This window comes from Pelodiscus sinensis, chromosome 17 (assembly GCF_049634645.1).
Source record: "Pelodiscus sinensis isolate JC-2024 chromosome 17, ASM4963464v1, whole genome shotgun sequence".
Lineage (NCBI taxonomy): Eukaryota > Metazoa > Chordata > Testudines > Trionychidae > Pelodiscus > Pelodiscus sinensis.
Window position 1 is genome coordinate 3739679 of NC_134727.1, and position 14969 is coordinate 3754647.

A 14969-nucleotide genomic window follows, 5' to 3' on the forward strand; every position below is an offset into this window, starting at 1 on the left:
TCGCACAGGTATGTCACTCAAGATTTTGGTCAGGCCCCCCTTCAACATTAAGCAACTAGTCTTTACAAAGAAAATCTATCTTCTCACAGTAGGTATGCAAAGGAACAGGTACAGGACAAGCAGCTCTTAAATCCATGTTAGCAGACTTTGTAAGGGAACTAAGACATGTATAATTGTGCTTGTATTCTCAGGAAGGCGTGTGATTTGGAAAGCACATCAATTTCCACCTTACGTGGCCATAGGGGTTTCTAATGCACCTATCAAAACAGTGTCTAAGCTCTTCCAAGAACAGATATAGCCCAAACCATCTTCCATTTGTCTGCTCCACACCACCACCACATTAAGAGACAGCCTTTGAAACACTTAACTCTTTTTAAAGCAGCTTCTGAAGTCCTCAATGGTATTTTACAAAGAAACACTGAGGAATTGCCTAACCCTAAGACAAAACTAAGCCAACCTACCTGGCATGACTCAGGGCTGTGAAAAATTTAACACCCTGTGTAACACACTGCTAGGCTGATGTGACCCCCACTGTAGACAAAGCTAGATCAAAGACAAAATTCTTCCATTAACATAGGTATTGCCTTGAGGCAGTGGATTTATTACAGCAATGGAAAAAACCCTTCCATTGCTGTAGAATCAACAAGAGAGTCAGCAGTACAGCTGAAGCGGTACTAGTGCAAACTTTGGGCTTGTCTACGCTGGCAGATTACAGCGCAGTAAATCTGTTCACAGCACTAACTCCGGAGGTATCCACATTGACAAGGCAGTTAGTGAGCACAAAACTCCACAGTTGCTGCACTCTAGGTAAGCTATCTCAATGAGAGACTTACAGCTTGCTGTGCGGTGGCTACAGCACTGGGATGCCAGCATGAACACTGATGTACTATTGTGCTGTGACAGGCCTCTGGTACCCATCCCACAATACCTGTTCTCACCTCTTTGGAGATTGGTTTGACCTCTACAGTCCTGTCCTTTCTTTAGGAGGCCAGTCCTCAGACTCACCCTTTCAAAATTCCAAAGGAATTTTGCTCGGCAACACATGGAGTGCTCTCGGTGCATCTTTCCAGGTGACCATGCCTGCTCCACACACCAAATAATCCCCTACTTGAAGCCATGCCAAGATGTTGGACCTCATCAACATTTGGGGAAGAGAAAGCTGTGCAGTCCCAGCTGCGAGCCAACCACAGGAATTATGGTGGCAATGGCCATATGTATGACCAGATGTATGACCAAAAAGGGCCATGACTTGGATGCAGAGCACCGTCAAAGTGAAGGAACTGCAAAATATTACCACAAAGTACAGAGGCAAACCATCACTCCAGTGCTGTGCCCATGACCTGCCAGTCCTACAAACAGCTGAATGATGTACCTTGGGGTTACTCCAGCTCTGAAGACCCCTGTGGATACTTCAGGGCCTCAGAAACCACTCCAGAGTAGACTGGGCCAGGAAGAGGAAATAGTGGATGAACGAGAGAGGGCCCATAGCCAAAAGACAACACAGCATCCACAGATTCATGCAGTCAGGGGCCCTTTTCTATGCCAGAGGAGGCTAGCCAGTCACAGCAGTCAGAGGTTGGGGAAACAAATGGCAGAGGATGCATACCTAGTGTGGTTCACTGTCCCATGCAGTGGCACTTAGACCACTTATAGCAAGAAATAAGAACAAAGGAACTTTACAGCCTGAGCTAAGAGCCAGGTAGCTTTACAGCTCAAACTGTCAATGCTCCTACACTAAGCTCCAGAGGTCCCAGGTTCAAATCTTCCCAGTGGCAGTTACACTAGTACCAACCAAGGCTAGTCAGATTGGTACTGAGTATGTACTCTCACGTCATGACTTAAAAAAAAAAAAAAAAAAAAAAACCAGGCTTCTCAGATGTCATCAAAAGTATCAGGCAGATGCCGGTCAATCCACTTCTGCAGGTTCCTTGGCAGAGCTGCTTATTCATTGCTGTACACAGGCAAGCCGCAGAAGGGAAGCTACAGTCTTATCCAAGACCCTCCCATGCTTCCCTCAGCAGCAAAGTATTTTCCAGGATGAACCAGCCTGTGGAAAAAGTGGGCATTACTGATTATAGGGGCCTCTGCAGTGTGGGCTCTCCCCAAGACGCATAAACCCAGATTACAGTAAGACCCTGGCCCAATGGTTAACTCACCCTTCTGTCTTGTGTGTGCTCACCCTGGGACAGCCAATCAGTGCTTGCTTAAACTGGGTCACATCAGCGCTTTGTGTAGTGTTTAACAATGGTCCTTCCGTAAAACGTTGCATTTTGGCTTCACGGATTTGAACCTGGAGATTCCAGACTTCCTTGTTATCACCAGCTGAATGGCTGTGCCAGGCAAGGAAGTGCCTCAGAAGAGTAAAGATGACAATGAATGAGGTTATGCTTCAGGCAGCTACTGAAAAGAACTGAAGACGTGGCTGCAGCCCGTGTCCCAAAACTGTTTTCCATGAATCTTCACCATATTTTGGCCACTATCCTGTCCGCAGTTGGCACCTGCTCCTTCCCAGTCCAGCAGACTCCCACAGGCACTCGACCCACATCCCCAGGCAGTTTAGCCCTGCTGAACTGCAGCACCCATTGCACAGCACAGACAGTAACGCTGCATAAAATACCCAGACATACACAAGTCCATAAACATGCCAGGGCCTCACCTCCTCCCTCCTGCAACAAAGTGCAGATGTGCCACACTGCATGTGTGTTGTAATATTTGGTGTTTCTAATAAAGGAAATTCTTGGCTTTGAAAGCAATCTTTATTCGATTCTACGGCAGCACGCACACACCAGCAAAGCACCAGGCCCTTCTCTTTCAGAGCATCACACAGACTAATCACAGTCATGCACTAGCATTGCAATTACTGCACTCCCATGCATAGCAACAATTACTACGTTTTTTCAGAATTTCCCAGATACTTATGGGCCACACTAACAGCCCTGGTCTCAGGCTGTTCCAACAGCCTCCAGGCACGGAGCCTCAGCAGGCCAGCCCTGACTGAAGCTTTTGCTCTTCCATTCACAAGTATTATGGAGGGTACAGCACATGGCTATAAACACAGGGATGTGGTCATCAGCCAAGTCCAGCTTCCCATCACCGATGGGCTTTTAAACAACCCAAAAAAACACTCCAGAGTCATTTTACACCTGCTCATCCTGTTGAACTGCTCCTTGCTGCTGTCAAGGCTCCCAGTCCATAGCTTCATGAGCACTTTTCTGGACCAGCCTGCATTAGTCTCATGAAACACCCACCATGATCCACAAGCACCTGGAGATCCGTGGAAAAACATCCCTTCTGATTAACAAACTCCATCTAGGTGGTATTGTGCCAGAATTGGAATGTGTGCCATCTATATTGCCCCTATGCCCATCTGCGCAAAGCCATCCAAAATGCCAAGTGTGTTGTCCAGAGTCAGTCTTTCAGAAAAGGATGCAACTAAAGGCCCTGCAACCTTCCATCAACCAGAGTCTAACAGTTGATTTCACCATTCCAAATTGATAGGCAGCCAATCAGTAGCTGCTTGGAGTAGCCAGATTCCACAATGCAATCTCCAAATGCTTCACCAGCACAGAAGTGTAGCTCTTATTCACATGTCCATGCAACACCAGGGTGGGGAACGAGCTCACCACACTGTCCAATGACCGTGGCTTTCCTCATCCTGCAGCCACTGCTTGTCATTCCCGACTTTCAAGACTATGTGATCCCACCACTCAGGGCTTGTTTCCCAAATCAGTATTCCACGGCGATCAGCACCACCATGAATGCCACAAGCCATTCATACCATAGTTACTGTGCATGGCAAGATCAATGTGACTCTTCATTGTCACTTTGCTGCTTAAGGAATAACTTGACTGCCACATGATGTGTTAGTCATACCGATCAGCATTTTTTTCCCCAATAGTCTGGGATCCAGTCCTGCAGACTGAAGAGGCAGAGTGTGCAGCACAAAAGCCATTAAAAGACTGAACCAAATGCAGACAGCCACAGGAGCTACTGAGATGCAAAGCCAGGCACTATAGGGCATTGGACCCAAGTGACAGCAGCCTCTGTCCAAAAGGGTCTGAGCTCCCTACAGAAAGAGATTGCTGCCAGCGAGGGGGAAGGGAGGGAAGAGTAGAGGAAAAGGATGGGGGAAGCTGCTGCAAAGCCCAGGCTCACTGTGGACAGAGGCTGGTCTATGGCCACAGCCCATCTACAGGGGATCCCGCAGACAGAGGCTGCTTTGCAGTGGACAGGGGCTTCTTTGCAGTGGCTCCTCATGGGCTCCCACTCCCCTCCCACCCCCCATCCTCCACTGTCTCTGGAGCCTCTGATACAGAGGCAGCAAGGCGGGGGGGGGGGGGGGGGGTGAATGTGTGTAGTCGATAAGATTAACTGATAAGCCCAGGCTTATTGGTTAATTGTGTAGTGGACTACACATTGACATCCCTAGACTGTACCTCTCCGGATTCAGCTGCAAGTGCCAGAAGCATGCTCACACTACTGCACTGGCAGGTGACAGTTTCACTGCTGTGCTCTGTGAGCAGCGTTGTAACTGACAGCGCTTTACATTTGCCAGTGTAGACAAAGCAATGGTTCTATACCTCAAGTCACTGTTATTTCATAGGTACATAGTAAGGATCTTCTCTATACTGGACAGACAGGTTTTCCTCTATCCACTTCTTTTATCAGAATTCTTTGTACACATCAGTAGACTAGCAAGATGCAATTCCCTTTGCACAAACCATGTTTGTTAAACACCTGGAAGGTATGACAGGGTCTAATTCTAGTATTAATTATTTCAACCAGATTACCAGGAATGGGTGTAAAGATTACTGGGTTGGTAACCTCTGGATTACAAGCAGGGCCTTTTTAAAAATTGAGGTACGTATGCTATCCCCTAGTCTTCAGATATGAAGTTATATTTAATGTGACTACATGTTTTACTGAAGTTAACCATTCTTTAAAGTTGTAGTTGTCATTTTATGCATTTGTCCTCATCTCTGTTAAGTTATATTAAAATGTGTGTAAGGCATTTAATAGGGTGTTTTCCCAGTGTAGACAATGGAAAACTGCTATCTGTTATGAAGCACCCCTTTACTGAAAGCATAAGGTCTCACCAAAGGGTGAGAGCATTTTGTAAGCCACATTATCAGTAGCAACAGTGCTTAAGACAACCTACCTAGCAGAAGTGGAAACAGTTCCCACACTGGCCCCTACAAACCTTGCCTTCCTTCTGAAACAACCCTGCTCTATTTCAGCTGTGCATCAGGAGAGTGACCTCATGTGTCACCAATACAAGTGGGTGAGAACCTAACCCCACAGCAGGACCTACTGAGCAGCTTGTTCTGCTCTCACCTAATATTTTGAAGTCACTGCTAAGGAGGGGAACAACTCGTACTCACGATGGAATTCTGCAACATGGACAAGATGCAGATTTCATACCTTCAGACGTCTTGACTCCCACACAGAAAAGTGGCGGGGGGAGAGGGAGAGGGAAGAGAAGGGAGAAACCTGTCGACAACATACCCCTTCCTGCCTGAGGGCATATCACCATGGCAGGAAAGGGGAGACTGGTATCCCAGAAAAACTCCGTGTCCAAGGAATGTATTTGCTCTTCTGCTTTTTTTTGTGGAACAGCAAATGCGCTCTTTCGGGGAGCATTCTATAGCTCGTTCTATGAGGAATAAGGGCTCCGCCGAAAGAGGAGGCTTTTCTACCATTTGGCCCCGTCTAGACTGGGTCAAATGGCGGAAGCACCTCTTCCCGGAAAAGTGATCAGAAAAAGCTATAGCACATACCTAGCCTGTTGCTGAATCCTGGCCTTGGAGGGATAGGGCTGTGAGAAGCAGGCTAGGTCCCTGAGGCAGACCAGAAATGTAACAACTAAAAAGACAGGTGGCTAATGTTTGTTAATTGTTCCCATTCTTAGTCAATTAATGCTCCTTTACCTTGCCAGAGTGGTGTAAAGAAGCCTTATTGTAAAGGATAGTAAAGTAACCCTCAGCTAGTAAGGTCTATGTGCATTGATTTTTTTTCCCTTTGCCAGGAAGGCACAATGGGTTAGATTACAGCTCAGTCTAATTTAAAAAAAAATGCAGGATGATTAGCAAAACTATACTACTTTCTTGTGCAGAAGTCTGAGCAATTTGAAGTGACAGTCTACTTTATTTTATGTTGGTGTTCTGTAATGTAATTGAAATGAAAATCCAGGATTATAACTATAAGGCAGGTCTTGGTTACAATAATAATGTTGTAGTTTAAATTAGGGAAGTTAGAGAACATGTATTTTAGTAATCATGCAGGCACAAAAGTTTTTATTGCTTACACAATGACTAAAATGCTCCTGGGGCCAGCAGCCAGTACACTCAAAGCCCCACTCCGAGGGAGTCCCCTGTCATCCTATGCTGCTGCCTCTATCAGGTGACAGGTGGAACTAGTCTGAGAAGGGAGCCTGTTTAAAAATCGGCTCCCCACAGACCAGCTCCTGCCGGCTGCACAGCACTTTAACCTCTAATACAGAGAGCAGTAGCATAGGGTGGCAGCAGCCCCTGTCCATGGGGGGGTCTTAGCTCCCGGCTGACAGCACCACCCTCCCACCTCTGATACAGAGGTAGCAGCATGAGTGGAGTTGTAATAAAAGCCAGCTCCCTGTGGGTACTGGTTCCTATCTCCCTCCCCCACACCTTACTGCCTCTGATACATATTGGGGGGGGGGGGGAGAATGCTTGTAGTTTGGATTAACTGATAAGCCCTAGGCTAATCAGTTAAACCAGTGGGACAAGTACCCTTAGGGATACTTGAGAGGTCTGGGGGGTACATCAACACAACTGAAAATTTGGAGAAAGCTGAACTTTTGTTTTAAGTTTTACAGCATTTTATTTTTCTACTTTTTACACCCCCAAATTTCATCACCCACCCAGCTACGATTAAGTTGTTTAAATAAATGTGTTGCAATAGTAGAGGGGGGGGGGAAGCATGTGAAAGAAAACTAAGTATTGGGGGTACTTGTTTTTAAAAAAAGGAGTACTTCAAAAAAAAGTTGAGAAACACTGGTTTAAACCACTATATGCTAGCATTTCTAATTTTTAAAAAAGCTATCAAGTTAAAAAACCACCAACTACATGTTTTGTTAGCCTTTAAAGCACTACCAGACTATTTGTTGTTTAAGTTTATTCTGTACAGACTAACTCGGCTACCCCTCTGAAGCTATCAAGTAAGTGTAACTGCTGGAATTATGTTGCGTTATTGTGATAGGTAAACTATACAGAGTTTTGGAATTTTATGGACAGAATTCCCCCAAGAGTAAACTCAAGCTGCTCCTTATTTCTTGACTACCAGCTACTAAGCTTGTTGATTGGACAACTGAGGGATTCACTCTGCAGGATTCACCCCACCCACCCACCCCTCGACTAAGTCTAGGCTACCAAGTTTTGTTGCCAAGAACTGCCTTTTGTAGCCAAAACAATGAGAACATATACACTGCAATGCAGCTTACATCAGGAGAAAAATGCCCAGTTTTGGGGGCAAAAAGTTTCTACCCCCTATGAAAAAGACCCTCCCCCCTTTATTGTCAAGAACCAATACAGACACAACTGTTTGTCTGTCAACAGAACTGGCTTCTGCCAGTACCTGTCAATGCCTGCCTGCCCTGAAGGGCTCCGCTCAGTGTTCTATTCTGTCCTGCTCTGCAGGCATGCACCCCTGCCCTTTCAAAGCTCTGTGAAGTGTCTGACAGTTGAGTGTGTTGCTCCATTTGGGGAACAAACAAAGAGCAAATCATTGGAGTGCTCCTGCTCTTCTGCCCTGCACTAAGAGCACAGTAGCAGGCAGACTGCTGCTGCGGGGGAGCGGGGGGGGGAGGGGAAGGAGGACAGGCTGCTGTACTGCTTTGACATGCCTCAGCACAGAGCTACTCATGATGCTCTTTGCAGCAACTGAGGAGGCTGGTGGAGAATTCAGAGGGAATCCCAAGATGCAAATCAGCTCTGCTTTCCCACAACACCGCACTATTAGGGTGTGTCTAAACTACATGGCTCCGTCGACGGAGCCATGTAGATTAGGCTGATCGGCAGAGAGAAATGAAGCCGCGATTTAAATAATCGCAGCTTCATTTAAATTTAAATGGCTGCCGCGCTCTGCCGACCAGCTGACGATCAGCTGTTTGTCGGCAGATCGGGACAATCTGGACGTGCCGCGGTCGACAAGGAAGCCTTTGTCAACTGGCGCAGGTAAACCTGGTTTCACGAGGCATACCTGCGCTGGTCGACAAAGGCTTCCTAGACCGCCCTGATCTGCCGACAAACAGCTGATCATCAGCTGGTCGGCAGAGCGCAGCAGCCATTTAAATTTAAATGAAGCTGCGATTATTTAAATCGCGGCTTTATTTCCCTCTGCCCATCAGCCTAATCTACATGGCTCCGTCAACAGAGCCATGTAGCTTAGACACACCCTCAGATACATACCTACAATGCATTGCTTACACTGTCAAAGATGGTTACTTGCCATCTGACAATCTGTCAGAGGGAACAAGCATGAACACCCACTGGTGATTGTGGTGTCAACTTCTGGGTGTCAACATAAGTTGTGTCGACAACACTTGGTAGCGTAGATAAAACCCTTGAGTAAGCACAGCTAAGTCCCCCACCAAACCCATCCACGTGGACAGCCTTACAGTCTCTAAGTATTGTAAAAAGCACAGGAGAGGCCAGCTCTGGAGCCCATCTTCTCTGAGTCTTAACATAGAATGGCTCTGAATCCGGCTAAGAGTGGAGAATTCAATTAGGATAGATGAATTAAAGCAGAATCCTCTTATGTTTCTACAATGGGTCTGAAACGTCCAGCAGTTCCCAACCTTTTCCAGATGGAGACCCATTTGACAATTCAGGAAGACTTGGTGACACAAGGCAATTCAAAAACAGGGGGAGGAGGGGGCAGAGCCACCCAGGGAGACACTTGGCCACCCTTTTGAAATGTAATAGCGACCTGGGTCCCGACCCACAGGTTGAAAAACCCTGGTTCTACCCCATAATGCAATACAAGTGGCATAGCAGAAAATAGTATCAAGGGGACAATAAGTCCAAGGAATGATGAGACTGTTTCCCCTATGTCTTTAGAATGTTTTAGAGGCCCACGGATGCTACATATTTCTGTAGTACAGTGCTATACAAAGACCAAAAATAAGAGATCGTCTAAAGTTTTCCCCATCTACACCCTCTTAAGGTGAGCTTGGAGAAAAAAAACCCAAACAAAAACACAAAACAAAACAAAACCACACTCTAGACTGTTACTTTGAAAGCAATATAAGTCAACCCAGAAAGAAGTAATCATTCCAGAATAAGAGCATCCATACAGCGGCAATTGTCAGTAAATTTATACTCAAGTTCTCCCATGTAAACAAGGCCTTAAAAAGCTCACACAATCCAGCTGCAGAAAGCAACTGGTCTTCTATATCCTACAATCCCATTTCTCACCAAGATGAAGTTTAATAAATAGGGCTAGTTCACTGTGGTTCACAATGGTCTTGCAGGTGGACAACGGGCTCAGGGATCAATCTCCACCACTACAGTGGGAAGCCTGCACAGGCACTCCAGCCCCATACAGCCACTGCCTTGTGGGGTTGGCTTCTTGCTGCAGGAAGGAGCCCCAAGCCTTGCAGGCCAGATTCAACTCATGGGAGGAGGAAGCAGCTCTGAGCATTGCTACTCCATTCCCTTTCAGCTGAGGAAATGGTAACACAGGAAACTGCTCACCGGGAGGCTTTCGCTGCTGCTCCTATTGTGAAACCCCAGCCAGACCCCTGTCTCTATCCTCAGCCTGCTCCTGCACCCTACCTGGACCCCACCCCATCATGCACCCATTGTGTCATCGGTGGCTAGTTGGTCGTCTGCAGAAAGGTTTGCATTGAACAGGGTGGGCCATTGGCCAAGAAGTTTGAGAATCACTGGTCTAGATCTACAAATGTTCACTTCATTTTTCTCATCTGTCTGCTATCCTATACACTCCAAATTCACGTGGTTCACAGCCACACTTTACCTTGCTTTGGCAAATTTAGGGAGTCAAGATACCCACTTGCTTCTGCTGGAGAATGCCACAGTCACATGCAAACATAAGTAGGAAAGCTAATCTTATTACTGTATGCAATACAGAACGTCAGTTTATTGCTGACCTCTTCTTGCAGGGTAGTCAGGGCAGAAAGAATGTCAGTCTTTTCTGGTCAATGTCACCTCATTTTCCAACCAGAATGACTCCATCTGCAGCTGGATCTGAAATTTTGGTTTTTATTTTTCATGTATTTAACTCTGTGCTCTACTTTTACCATTGTTTTAGGACACAAATGATTCTCAAATGTGTTCCTCTCATTAGCATGATTCCTTCAATAATAGAGATTGGAACGACACACCCACACAATTGTAATCTTGTACATTTGGTGAAATAACTACTACTCTCAAAGGTTGTACTATCAACATCTGCAACTTTTCTCCAAAACTGCAAACAAATTCTTGAGCAACCATACCTGGAATAGCAGATCCATTTAATGGAACTACTCCAAACTCACCATAATACTGGATTAGGGCACTCTCCCAATATAGTGAATGACTTAAGGTAAACACACAACTTATTCTTTTAAGTCTTCTTGGCTATCATATAAATTACACTCTTAGTATAAGGCTATTATAAAGAAAATGCTAGTCAACTACCACACTCGCACGAAGCAGAAATGTGTCTTGGAATCAATAGTCTAGGCATTTAAAAAAGAATATTCAGAACACCAGCTTTTTAACACGACTGCAGAAGATAATTAATGTTTTAGAACTAATCTTTCCATCACTCCTGAACCACTCAAAAAGCATTGTAGAGTAACATGGGGATTATCTACACAAGAAAGTTTTATCATATAAGACAGGTTATAGGGGTATAATCTTTGTTAGCCGATCTTATTTCAGAATCAATGTTATTTTGATTTAGCTTAAACTCCCTACACAGCAACCAAAGCTAGACTGCACCTGTATGTATGTCCACATGAAAAGTTTCCACCAGTATCAACTCATTCCTTAGCATGGAAAGTTTTTATACCATATATGCTATCAAGCCCTTAAGCCAGGCATGTCCAAAGTCCGGCCCGCGGGCCAATTGCGGCCCGTGATCCGGTTTAATACGGCCCCACAGGTAATTTGGCAATATCTATCTTTTATGGCCCCCAACGAATCCATATGTATTGAGATGAATACATTGTAAAATCTCAGTTAATGTCAGTTGGTCTAAATCAGTTATAAATAAATTTGGACATAACATGTATACTTGGTGTTATGTTCCTGTTCATATTTTTTGAACTTAAAAGTTGACAGACAACCTTTATTACCAATAATAGGTAATGTACTTTACAATGTTCCTGACATATATTTCAGCTTCCTGGATTTTTTTTTCCATCTGGCCTTCAGATATGAAAGGCAGAGTGATTTAACACCTGTTTAGATTTGTCATCCATGTGACGAAATGAAAAGTATGCCATTTGCAATAAACTTTGCATAAAATAGTTAATTTGCATTTAATTTTAATGGTTCAAAGAATGTCAGGCAAAATGGTCGGCCCTCACGCTTGTTCACTTCATCAAATCTGGCCCTCTTTGAAAAAAAGTTTGGGCACCCCTGCCTTAAGCAAATAACTTTTCAAGTTCAGTGGAATAAGCATTTGGGGATTTCCAAGAAAGGCATTGTATTACAAGAGAAAAGGACACAAACATTCCAGTTTCACGTTAGCAACACAGTAAAAGTCAGCCTGCCATATTCTATTTGATGTCTAGTTAATTCAGAAGATGTAGGAATCTCAATTGAGTATCCAACACTACTCTATTGATGATTTAACAAGCATTTGCACAGGGGACCATAAAATGCTCTGTCCTCACCCGAGGCTTATCTTAATATCTATGGATTGCTCAGTTTCATTACAGATGACAAGTAACATTTCCAATTAATTCTTTGCAGGAGAAAGGAATTTATGAAGCCACCCACCTCCACTGTCTGACAACAGGATCTAATTTCAATTCATGTTAAAATTCCACTTAAATATATTTCCAGTTTAAATACTGCCATTGTTGATTCTCTTGTAAAAGCTATTTCTCAATTAGTTGCAAGGAGGCACTCAAGTAGTTGATCTATGCAGAAGATTTGTTTAAATCTCTTATCCTCCAATTACTTGTTATTACTTCATTCAGAGCAATTACCATGGAACTCCTCTGCATGAAGAAACTGCATGGCAAACAACATCTCAAACTTCACAGGAAGAAACCAAATGTGAAGCTACTAATTAATTGGTTTACTTTTTAAGACCTCAAGAAGCTTAAAAGTTTTATATTAAACATAAAAATATTTTGTTGACTATTTTAGTTAGTGTGAAGATAAGAGTTCTAATTCTAACTCTGTCCACCTTAGATAAACATTTACTCTGCTTCAGATTCCTATTAGAATTGGTAGAAAAATAAAGCCATTTTCATGGAAAAGCTGAGATGTTCAAAACTGACCTTTTTAACTACAAACTTTTGGGGGGGGTGCAGAAAAACTCTGTTTTGGAAACTTGGGGGGTTTGTTTATATTTTAAAGCAAAATGGGCACAGTCATTCTTAAGCCACATATATAAAGCATTTTCAAAATAGGCTTTTTTTTAAACATCAGGCTTTGTTCAAAGAGGTAGCTAGCTCATTATGTATTTACAATATACTAATACTTAGAGATCAATCAAATTGCAGGCCTATTGTACTAGTCATTGTACAGACAGAGGAAACAGTCTCTGACCCCAAAAGCTTACAATCCAAGAGGCAAAATAAAACAGGTAAGAGAAATGTTCAAGCACAGTGGTAGAGGACAGGCGGAGAGGAAGAGTCTTGGGAAATAGACAATAAATGCACAGTTCTTAGGCAAGGCAAGGTTTGTAATTACATATCACTGCCCACCTAGAAATTTTCAGGCTGTGGTTTTCAGTATCTGCACAGGTATGTTTTGAGGAATGACAGAGGAAAATATAGTGACTTTACAAGTTTGGACAGGAAGGTTTGCTACTCCTCATGCACAAGGAGGAGATAGTACCACAAGAATTCAATTAAGCCTAGCATTAGTTAAGTAAAGATAGGGAACAAATTAGAAGGATTGTCAATGTACGTTTGTCTATGATGAGTTTGGAGAAGGAGAAGCCAATGAAGGGACTTAAGAATGGAATGGGGTGGGGAAGAAATGACAATCAAGCCTAGCTCCTTATCTTTGCTCCTGCATTAAATGCAGACAGTTTGCAAGCATCAAGGCCAGACAAGATTAGTGCAGTAGTCAAGTGATATAGGAGGATCCTGACAGCATGTGACCAGTAGTTCATAGAAGTAAATGACCAGCACTACTGACCTGAAACAGAAGTGTCCAGAGGGAATCACCAAGCAACTGTACAGATATTGCATAAGTCACTTAGGAAGAGAAATACATTTTGTTGTAGGTTCCTTACACTCTACCTCCACCCAGAACTGGTTCTGAAACTTTACTATAGTATGTATATTACTGGGGTTCTCGTGTAACACTCTACCTCCACCCAGAACTGGTTCTGAAACTCTACTATAATATGTATATTACTGGGGTTCTCGTGTAACACTCTACCTCCACCCAGAACTGGTTCTGAAACTTTACTATAATATGTATATTACTGGGGTTCTCGTGTATTTTTCTGCTTTTGCAAGGCAAAGGTAGACTACACAAGCTAGACATACTTAAAGTGAAAACCCATCCAGCGACACAGCAACACTCCTTTGCAAAGCAGAGTGAGTTTTCAGGCCCTGGGTACGTACCACTTGCTCTCGTTCTTCACTGCAGAGTCCAGAAAAGCCACTTCAGTGTCACAAGACAAGAGCAATGTGTCGGTTTTGGCATGAGGCCTACGTGACAATTAAGCGACTGCGCTAAGGGAAGCGCTGTGCTGGTCTGGCCGGCTACAGGCCTCCCGTTGCCCAGTCCAGCCACGCACCTTCCGCGCCCCACCGACGCCGCTGGGCAGAGCCCCCCCGCAGACGGCGGGGAGGACGCCACCGCGTGCCCCTCGGAGCGGGGGGCTACGGGCGGGCCGCAGGTCCCACATTCAGCCGCGCTGTGCACGGATGCGGAGCCCCCCCCATGAGGCGGGGCCCGCGAGGGGGACACGGCGCCCGCCCGCGTCTGGAAACTTTTCCGCGGCTCCTGTTACCTGCAGCGGCTCGAGCAACAATCGCTGAGGGGCCGGGCGGGAAACGCCCTTGGGGCCCTCCCGCGGGGGGGGGCTCACTGCGGGGCCCCTCCCCCCAGGCCGAACAAAGCCGGGGCGGGGGCTGAGGCGGCGGCTCCCCCCCCCGCTGTGAGGAGCGGGCCGCTTCGCGCCAGACCCGGGCGGCTCCAGGGGCCCCGCTGGCGGGGGGCGGGGGGGGAGTTCCCCACTCGGCCGGGAAGTTACCTGCGGGTCCCGGAGGCGCCGCTGGAGCCGGGGTCGGAGCCGCCTCAGCCGCTTTGTCTCTGCGCCGCGCCCGTCCCGGCCGGAGAGGAGGAAATGGGCCCTTCCGGGCACCTCCCCTTACGGCCCGGCCGGCTCTTCCGGGCACCTCCCCCGGCAGCTCGCCCGGCTCTTCCCGGGACCGCCCGCCCCGCGCAGGTGAGAGGCTGGGAGCTCGTCCCACGCGCGGCGGGCGGAGCGGCCGGGGTGGGAACAGCGCGCAGGGGGTGAGTCAGAGTTTCAGGTGAGAGGAAGGTGCCTGCGCGGCTGGCGCTGGGGCGGCCTGGGGGGCAGGGGCGTGGAGTGGTAGGGATGGAAATAAGGGGGCAGAGGGCGAGGGGGCAGGGAGTGGGGTGAGATGGGGGCAGAGAGGGATGATGGGGCAGAGGGCTGGGGGGCAGGGAGTGGAGTGAGATGGGGCAGATGGCTGGGGGGCAGGGAGTGGAGTGAGATGGGGCAGAGGGCTGGGGGGCAGAGAGGGATGATGGGGGCAGATGGCT

The 14969-nt window shown here is 46.2% G+C and overlaps 1 protein-coding gene across 4 annotated transcripts in view; it reads right to left on the bottom strand.

Annotated features, from left to right (window-relative positions):
- CTNNA1 (catenin alpha 1) overlaps window positions 1–14592 on the bottom strand; it is a 152898-nt gene extending 138306 nt beyond the window's left edge. Inside the window, exon 1 of one of the 4 annotated variants that reach the window (XM_075900135.1) lies at window positions 14434–14592. The gene's annotated coding sequence lies outside the window, so the exon portion shown is untranslated. Of the gene's footprint in view, window positions 1–13798; window positions 14069–14190; window positions 14213–14433 lie in introns of those variants that run through there. The other 3 variants (XM_075900137.1, XM_075900136.1, XM_006115779.4) reach the window with 3 other exon arrangements.
- Between the last annotated feature and the right edge of the window lie 377 nt (window positions 14593–14969).